At 46.5% G+C, this 7,500-nt stretch overlaps 1 long non-coding RNA gene across 2 annotated transcripts in view; it reads left to right on the forward strand.

The window, feature by feature from the left end:
• The first annotated feature begins 1,695 nt into the window (after nt 1-1,695).
• Nucleotides 1,696-7,500, forward strand: part of LOC121842878 — a 9,997-nt gene continuing 4,192 nt past the window's right edge. Inside the window, exons 1-3 of one of the 2 annotated variants that reach the window (XR_006081347.1) lie at nt 1,696-1,935; nt 2,071-2,147; nt 4,934-5,029. This is a non-coding gene — a long non-coding RNA (uncharacterized LOC121842878). The other variant, XR_006081346.1, reaches the window with a different exon arrangement.

Consider the following 7,500-nt stretch of genomic DNA (forward strand, 5'->3'; position numbering starts at 1 on the left):
GCAGACCAGCTGGCCGGTGTGTTTACGGACATATTCAATCAATCCCTATACCAGTCTGCTGTTCCCACATGCTTCAAGAGGGCCACCATTGTTCCTGTTCCCAAGAAAGCTAAGGTAACTGAGCTAAACGACTACCGCCCCGTAGCACTCACATCCGTCATCATGAAGTGCTTTGAGAGACTAGTCAAGGACCATATCACCTCCACCCTACCTGACACCCTAGACCCACTCCAATTTGCTTACCGCCCAAATAGGTCCACAGACGATGCAATCTCAACCACACTGCACACTGCCCTAACCCATCTGGACAAGAGGAATACCTATGTGAGAATGCTGTTCATCGACTACAGCTCGGCATTCAACACCATAGTACCCTCCAAGCTCGTCATCAAACTCGAGACCCTGGGTCTCGACCCGCCCTGTGCAACTGGGTACTGGACTTCCTGACGGGCCGCCCCCAGGTGGTGAGGGTAGGCAACAACATCTCCTCCCCGCTGATCCACCCACGACTGCCTGGCCACGCACGCTCAACTCAATCATCAAGTTTGCGGACGACACAACAGTGGTAGGCTTGATTACCAACAACGACGAGACGGCCTACAGGGAGGAGGTGAGGGCCTCGAGTGTGGTGTCAGGAAAGTAACCTCACACTCAACGCCAACAAAACTAAGGAGATGATTGTGACTTCAGGAAACAGCAGAGGGAACACCCCCCATCCACATCGATGGAACAGTAGTGGGAGAGGGTAGCAAGTTTTAAGTTCCTCGGCGTACACATCAGAGACAAACTGAATTGGTCCACTCACACAGACAGCATCGTGAGGAAGGTGCAGCAGCGCCTCTTCAACCTCAGGAGGCTGAAGAAATTCAGCTTGTCACCAAAAGCACTCACAAACTTCTACAGATGCACAATCGAGAGCATCCTGGCGGGCTGTATCACCGCCTGGTATGGCAACTGCACCGCCCTCAACCGTAAGGCTCTCCAGAGGGTAGTGAGGTCTGCACAACGCATCACCGGGGCAAACTACCTGCCCTCCAGGACACATAGGCCACCCGATGCTACAGGAAGGCCATAAAGATCATCAAGGACATCAACCACCCGAGCCACTGCCTGTTCACCCCGCTGTCATCCAGAAGGCGAGGTCAGTACAGGTGCATCAAAGCTGGGACCGAGAGACTGAAAAAATAGCTTCTATCTCAAGGCCATCAGACTGTTAAACAGCCACCACTAACATTGAGTGGCTACTGCCAACACACTGTCAATGACACTGACTCTAGTCCAGCCACTTTAATAATGGGAATTGATGGGAAATGATGTAAATATATCACTAGCCACTTTAAACAATGCTACCTTATATAATGTTACTTACCCTACATTGTTCATCTCATATGCATACGTTGATACTGTACTCTATATCATCGACTGCATCCTTATGTTGATTTGATTTGATTTTAGAATAGTGGCTCGGTGTGGTCCTGGGTCAAAGTTAGCTAGAAGAGAAGAGACAGGAAGAGCTGGTCCTGGAACAGTGCTTTGGGGCTGAAGTCCCCTTAGCTAGAAGAGAAGAGACAGGAAGAGCTGGTCCTGGAACAGTGCTTTGGGGCTGAAGCCCCCTCAGCGAGAAGAGGAGAGACAGGAAGAGCTGGTCCTGGAACAGTGCTTTGGGGCTGAAGCCCTTCGCTGGAAGAGAAGAGACAGGAAGAGCTGGTCCTGGAACAGTGCTTTGGGGCTGAAGCCCTTCGCTGGAAGTTTCACTCAAACAGAATAAAACTGATCTTAGATCAGTAATACTTCACCCTACTCAAACCTGCTCCTGTGGGAGTGGCCAGATCCACCTGAAACACACCTGTCTGTCAGCTGACGCAGTTGATGAGGTGACTGACCAATGAGGTGACAGGAGAGCCAATCAACACCTTGACACGCTCTCTCAACAAGGTTTGAGACAGATATTTGACCACTGTCTCAACAAGGTCTTGGTCAGATAATTGACAATCATGACCCTTGACTTATTTTCTGGAGGAAAAGGCCTTGTCAATTATTGTGATCATTTTGTGGTTTCTCTCTCCTCAGCTGTTCAGCAGAGGCAATGGAGACATCATTGAAGTCAGAGGAACCATGTCCTAACCCTCCTCCCTACTTCCTACCAGGTATGACTCTACACCCTACTTCCTAGGTTTCAGTCCAGGGTAAAGAAGATGACATGAGGATCTCTCTCTTGTTGTTTCAGTCCAGGGTAAAGGAGATGACATGAGGTCTTCTTGTTGTTTCAGTCCAGGGTAAAGGAGATGACATGAGGATCTCTCTCTTGTTGTTTCAGTCCAGGGTAAAGGAGATGACATGAGGATCTCTCTCTTGTTGGTTCAGTCCAGGGTAAAGGAGATGACATGAGGATCTCTCTTGTTGTTTCAGTCCAGGGTAAAGGAGATGACATGAGGATCTCTCTCTTGTTGTTTCAGTCCAGGGTAAAGGAGATGACATGAGGATCTCTCTCTTGTTGGTTCAGTCCAGGGTAAAGGAGATGACATGAGGATCTCTCTCTCTTGTTGTTTCAGTCCAGGGTAAAGGAGATGACATGAGGATCTCTCTCTTGTTGGTTCAGTCCAGGGTAAAGGAGATGACATGAGGATCTCTCTCTCTTGTTGTTTCAGTCCAGGGTAAAGGAGATGACATGAGGATCTCTCTCTTGTTGTTTCAGTCCAGGGTAAAGGGAAAGGAGATGACATGAGGATCTCTCTCTCTCTTGTTGTTTCAGTCCAGGGTAAAGGAGATGACATGAGGATCTCTCTTCCAGGGTAAAGGAGATGACATGATCTCTCTCTTGTTGTTTCAGTCCAGGGTAAAGGAGATGATCTCTCTCTTGTTTCAGTCCAGGGTAAAGGAGATGACATGAGGATCTCTCTCTTGTTGTTTCAGTCCAGGGTAAAGGAGATGACATGAGGATCTCTCTCTTGTTGTTTCAGTCCAGGGTAAAGGAGATGACATGAGGATCTCTCTCTTGTTGTTTCAGTCCAGGGTAAAGGAGATGACATGAGGATCTCTCTCTTGTTGTTTCAGTCCAGGGTAAAGGAGATGACATGAGGATCAGTCTCTCTCTTGTTGTTTCAGTCCAGGGTAAAGGAGATGACATGAGGATCTCTCTCTCTTGTTGGTTCAGTCTTGTTGTTTCAGTCCAGGTAAAGGAGATGACATGAGGATCTCTCTCTCTCTTGTTGTTTCAGTCCAGGGTAAAGGAGATGACATGAGGATCTCTCTCTTGTTGGTTCAGTCCAGGGTAAAGGAGATGACATGAGGATCTCTCTCTCTCTTGTTGTTTCAGTCCAGGGTAAAGGAGATGACATGAGGATCTCTCTTGTTGGTTTCAGTCCAGGGTAAAGGAGATGACATGAGGATCTCTCTCTCTCTTGTTGTTTCAGTCCAGGGTAAAGGAGATGACATGAGGATCTCTCTCTCTTGTTGTTTCAGTCCAGGGTAAAGGAGATGACATGAGGATCTCTCTCTCTCTCTTGTTGTTTCAGTCCAGGGTAAAGGAGATGACATGAGGATCTCTCTCTCTCTTGTTGTTTCAGTCCAGGGTAAAAGGAGATGACATGAGGATCTCTCTCTCTTGTTGTTTCAGTCCAGGGTAAAGGAGATGACATGAGGATCTCTCTCTCTTGTTGTTTCAGTCTCTCTCTCTTGTTGTTTCAGTCCAGGGTAAAGGAGATGACATGAGGATCTCTCTCTCTCTTGTTGTTTCAGTCCAGGGTAAAGGAGATGACATGAGGATCTCTCTCTCTCTTGTTGTTTCAGTCCAGGGTAAAGGAGATGACTCTTGTTGTTTCAGTCCAGGGTAAAGGAGATGACATGAGGATCTCTCTCTTGTTGTTTCAGTCCAGGGTAAAGGAGATGACATGAGGATCTCTCTCTTGTTGTTTCAGTCCAGGGTAAAGGAGATGAGGAGATCTCTCTCTCTTGTTGTTTCAGTCCAGGGTAAAGGAGATGACATGAGGATCTCTCTCTCTTGTTGTTTCAGTCCAGGGTAAAGGAGATGACATGAGGATCTCTCTCTTGTTGTTTCAGTCCAGGGTAAAGGAGATGACATGAGGATCTCTCTCTTGTTGTTTCAGTCCAGGGTAAAGGAGATGACATGAGGATCTCTCTCTTGTTGTTTCAGTCCAGGGTAAAGGAGATGACATGAGGATCTCTCTCTCTCTCTTGTTGTTTCAGTCCAGTTGGTAAAGGAGATGACATGAGGATCTCTCTCTTGTTGTTTCAGTCCAGGGTAAAGGAGATGACATGAGGATCTCTCTTCTCTTGTTGTTTCAGTCCAGGGTAAAGGAGATGACATGAGGATCTCTCTCTCTCTTGTTGTTTCAGTCCAGGGTAAAGGAGATGACATGAGGATCTCTCTCTTGTTGTTTCAGTCCAGGGTAAAGGAGATGACATGAGGATCTCTCTCTCTGTTTTGTTGTTTCAGTCAGGGTAAAGAGGACATATCTCTCTCTTGTTGTTTCAGTCCAGGGTAAAGGAGATGACATGAGGATCTCTCTCTTGTTGTTTCAGTCCAGGGTAAAGGAGATGACATGAGGATCTCTCTCTCTTGTTGTTTCAGTCCAGGGTAAAGGAGATGACTCTCTCTTGTTGTTTCAGTCCAGGGTAAAGGAGATGACATGAGGATCTCTCTTGTTGTTTCAGTCCAGGGGGTAAAGGAGATGACATGAGGATCTCTCTCTCTTGTTGTTTCAGTCCAGGGTAAAGGAGATGACATGAGGATCTCTCTCTCTCTTGTTGTTTCAGTCCAGGGGAAAGGAGATGACATGAGGATCTCTCTCTCTCTTGTTGTTTCAGTCCAGGGTAAAGGAGATGACATGAGGATCTCTCTCTCTCTTGTTGTTTCAGTCCAGGGTAAAGGAGATGACATGAGGATCTCTCTCTCTCTCTCTTGTTGTTTCAGTCCAGGGTAAAGGAGATGACATGAGCATATCTCCCTTCACTCCTCCTCCTCCACCTGGTGCTATGGGTGGTAGCTTCATCAACCAGACCGCCACTGGTGAGTACACAGACACAGCCTTCAGACTGTAGTATAATGATGGACACACACACACACACACACAGCCTTCAGACTGTAGTATAATGACACACACACACACACAGCCTTCAGACTGTAGTATAATGATGGACACACACACACACACACACACAGCCTTCAGACTGTAGTATAATGATGGACACACACACACACAGCCTTCAGACTGTAGTATAATGATGGACACACACACACACACACACAGCCTTCAGACACACACACACACACACAGCCTTCAGACTGTAGTATAATGATGGACTTGTAGTATAATGATGGACACACACACACACACACACACACACACACACACAGCCTTCAGACTGTAGTATAATGATGGACACACACACACACACACAGCCTTCAGACTGTAGTATAATGATGGACACACACACACACACACACAGCCTTCAGACTGTAGTATAATGATGGACACACACACACACACACACACAGCCTTCAGACTGTAGTATAATGATGGACACACACACACACACAGCCTTCAGACTGTAGTATAATGATGGACACACACACACACACACAGCCTTCAGACTGTAGTATAATGATGGACACACACACACACACACACACAGCCTTCAGACTGTAGTATAATGATGGACACACACACACACACACAGCCTTCAGACACACACACACACAGCCTTCAGACTGTAGTATAATGATGGACACACACACACACACACACACACACACACACACACACACACACACACACACACACACACACACACACACACACACACACACACACACAGCCTTCAGACTGTAGTATAATGATGGACACACACACACACACACAGCCTTCAGACTGTAGTATAATGATGGACACACACACACACACACACAGCCTTCAGACTGTAGTATAATGATGGACACACACACACACACACAGCCTTCAGACTGTAGTATAATGATGGACACACACACACACACACACAGCCTTCAGACTGTAGTATAATGATGGACACACACACACACACACAGCCTTCAGACTGTAGTATAATGATGGACACACACACACACACAGCCTTCAGACTGTAGTATAATGATGGACACACACACACACACACACAGCCTTCAGACTGTAGTATAATGATGACACACACACACACACACACACACAGCCTTCAGACTGTAGTATAATGATGTCTCACACACACACACACACACACAGCCTTCAGACTGTAGTATAATGATGGACACACACACACACACACACACAGCCTTCAGACTGTAGTATAATGATGTCACACACACACACACAGCCTTCAGACTGTAGTATAATGATGGACACACACACACACAGCCTTCAGACTGTAGTATAATGATGGACACACACACACACACACACACAGCCTTCAGACTGTAGTATAATGATGGCACACACACACACACACACACAGCCTTCAGACTGTAGTATAATGATGGACACACACACACACACACACAGCCTTCAGACTGTAGTATAATGATGGACACACACACACACACACACAGCCTTCAGACTGTAGTATAATGATGGACACACACACACACACACAGCCTTCAGACTGTAGTATAATGATGGACACACACACACACACAGCCTTCAGACTGTAGTATAATGATGGACACACACACACACACAGCCTTCAGACTGTAGTATAATGATGGACACACACACACACACACACAGCCTTCAGACTGTAGTATAATGATGGACACACACACACACACACACAGCCTTCAGACTGTAGTATAATGATGGACACACACACACACACACACACAGCCTTCAGACTGTAGTATAATGATGGACACACACACACACACACACACACAGCCTTCAGACTGTAGTATAATGATGGACACACACACACACACACAGCCTTCAGACTGTAGTATAATGATGGACACACACACACACACACAGCCTTCAGACTGTAGTATAATGATGGTCACACACACACACACACACACACACAGCCTTCAGACTGTAGTATAATGATGGACACACACACACACACACACACAGCCTTCAGACTGTAGTATAATGATCACACACACACACACACACACACACAGCCTTCAGACTGTAGTATAATGATGGACACACACACACACACACACAGTATAATGATGGACACACACACACACACACACAGCCTTCAGACTGTAGTATAATGATGGACACACACACACACACACACAGCCTTCAGACAGACTGATGGACACACACACACACACACACAGCCTTCAGACTGTAGTATAATGATGGACACACACACACACACACAGCCTTCAGACTGTAGTATAATGATGGACACACACACACACACACACACACACACAGCCTTCAGACTGTAGTATAATGATGGACACACACACACACACACACAGTATAATGATGGACACACACACACACACACACACAGCCT

This window comes from Oncorhynchus tshawytscha, unplaced genomic scaffold (genome assembly GCF_018296145.1).
Source record: "Oncorhynchus tshawytscha isolate Ot180627B unplaced genomic scaffold, Otsh_v2.0 Un_contig_9279_pilon_pilon, whole genome shotgun sequence".
NCBI lineage: Eukaryota > Metazoa > Chordata > Actinopteri > Salmoniformes > Salmonidae > Oncorhynchus > Oncorhynchus tshawytscha.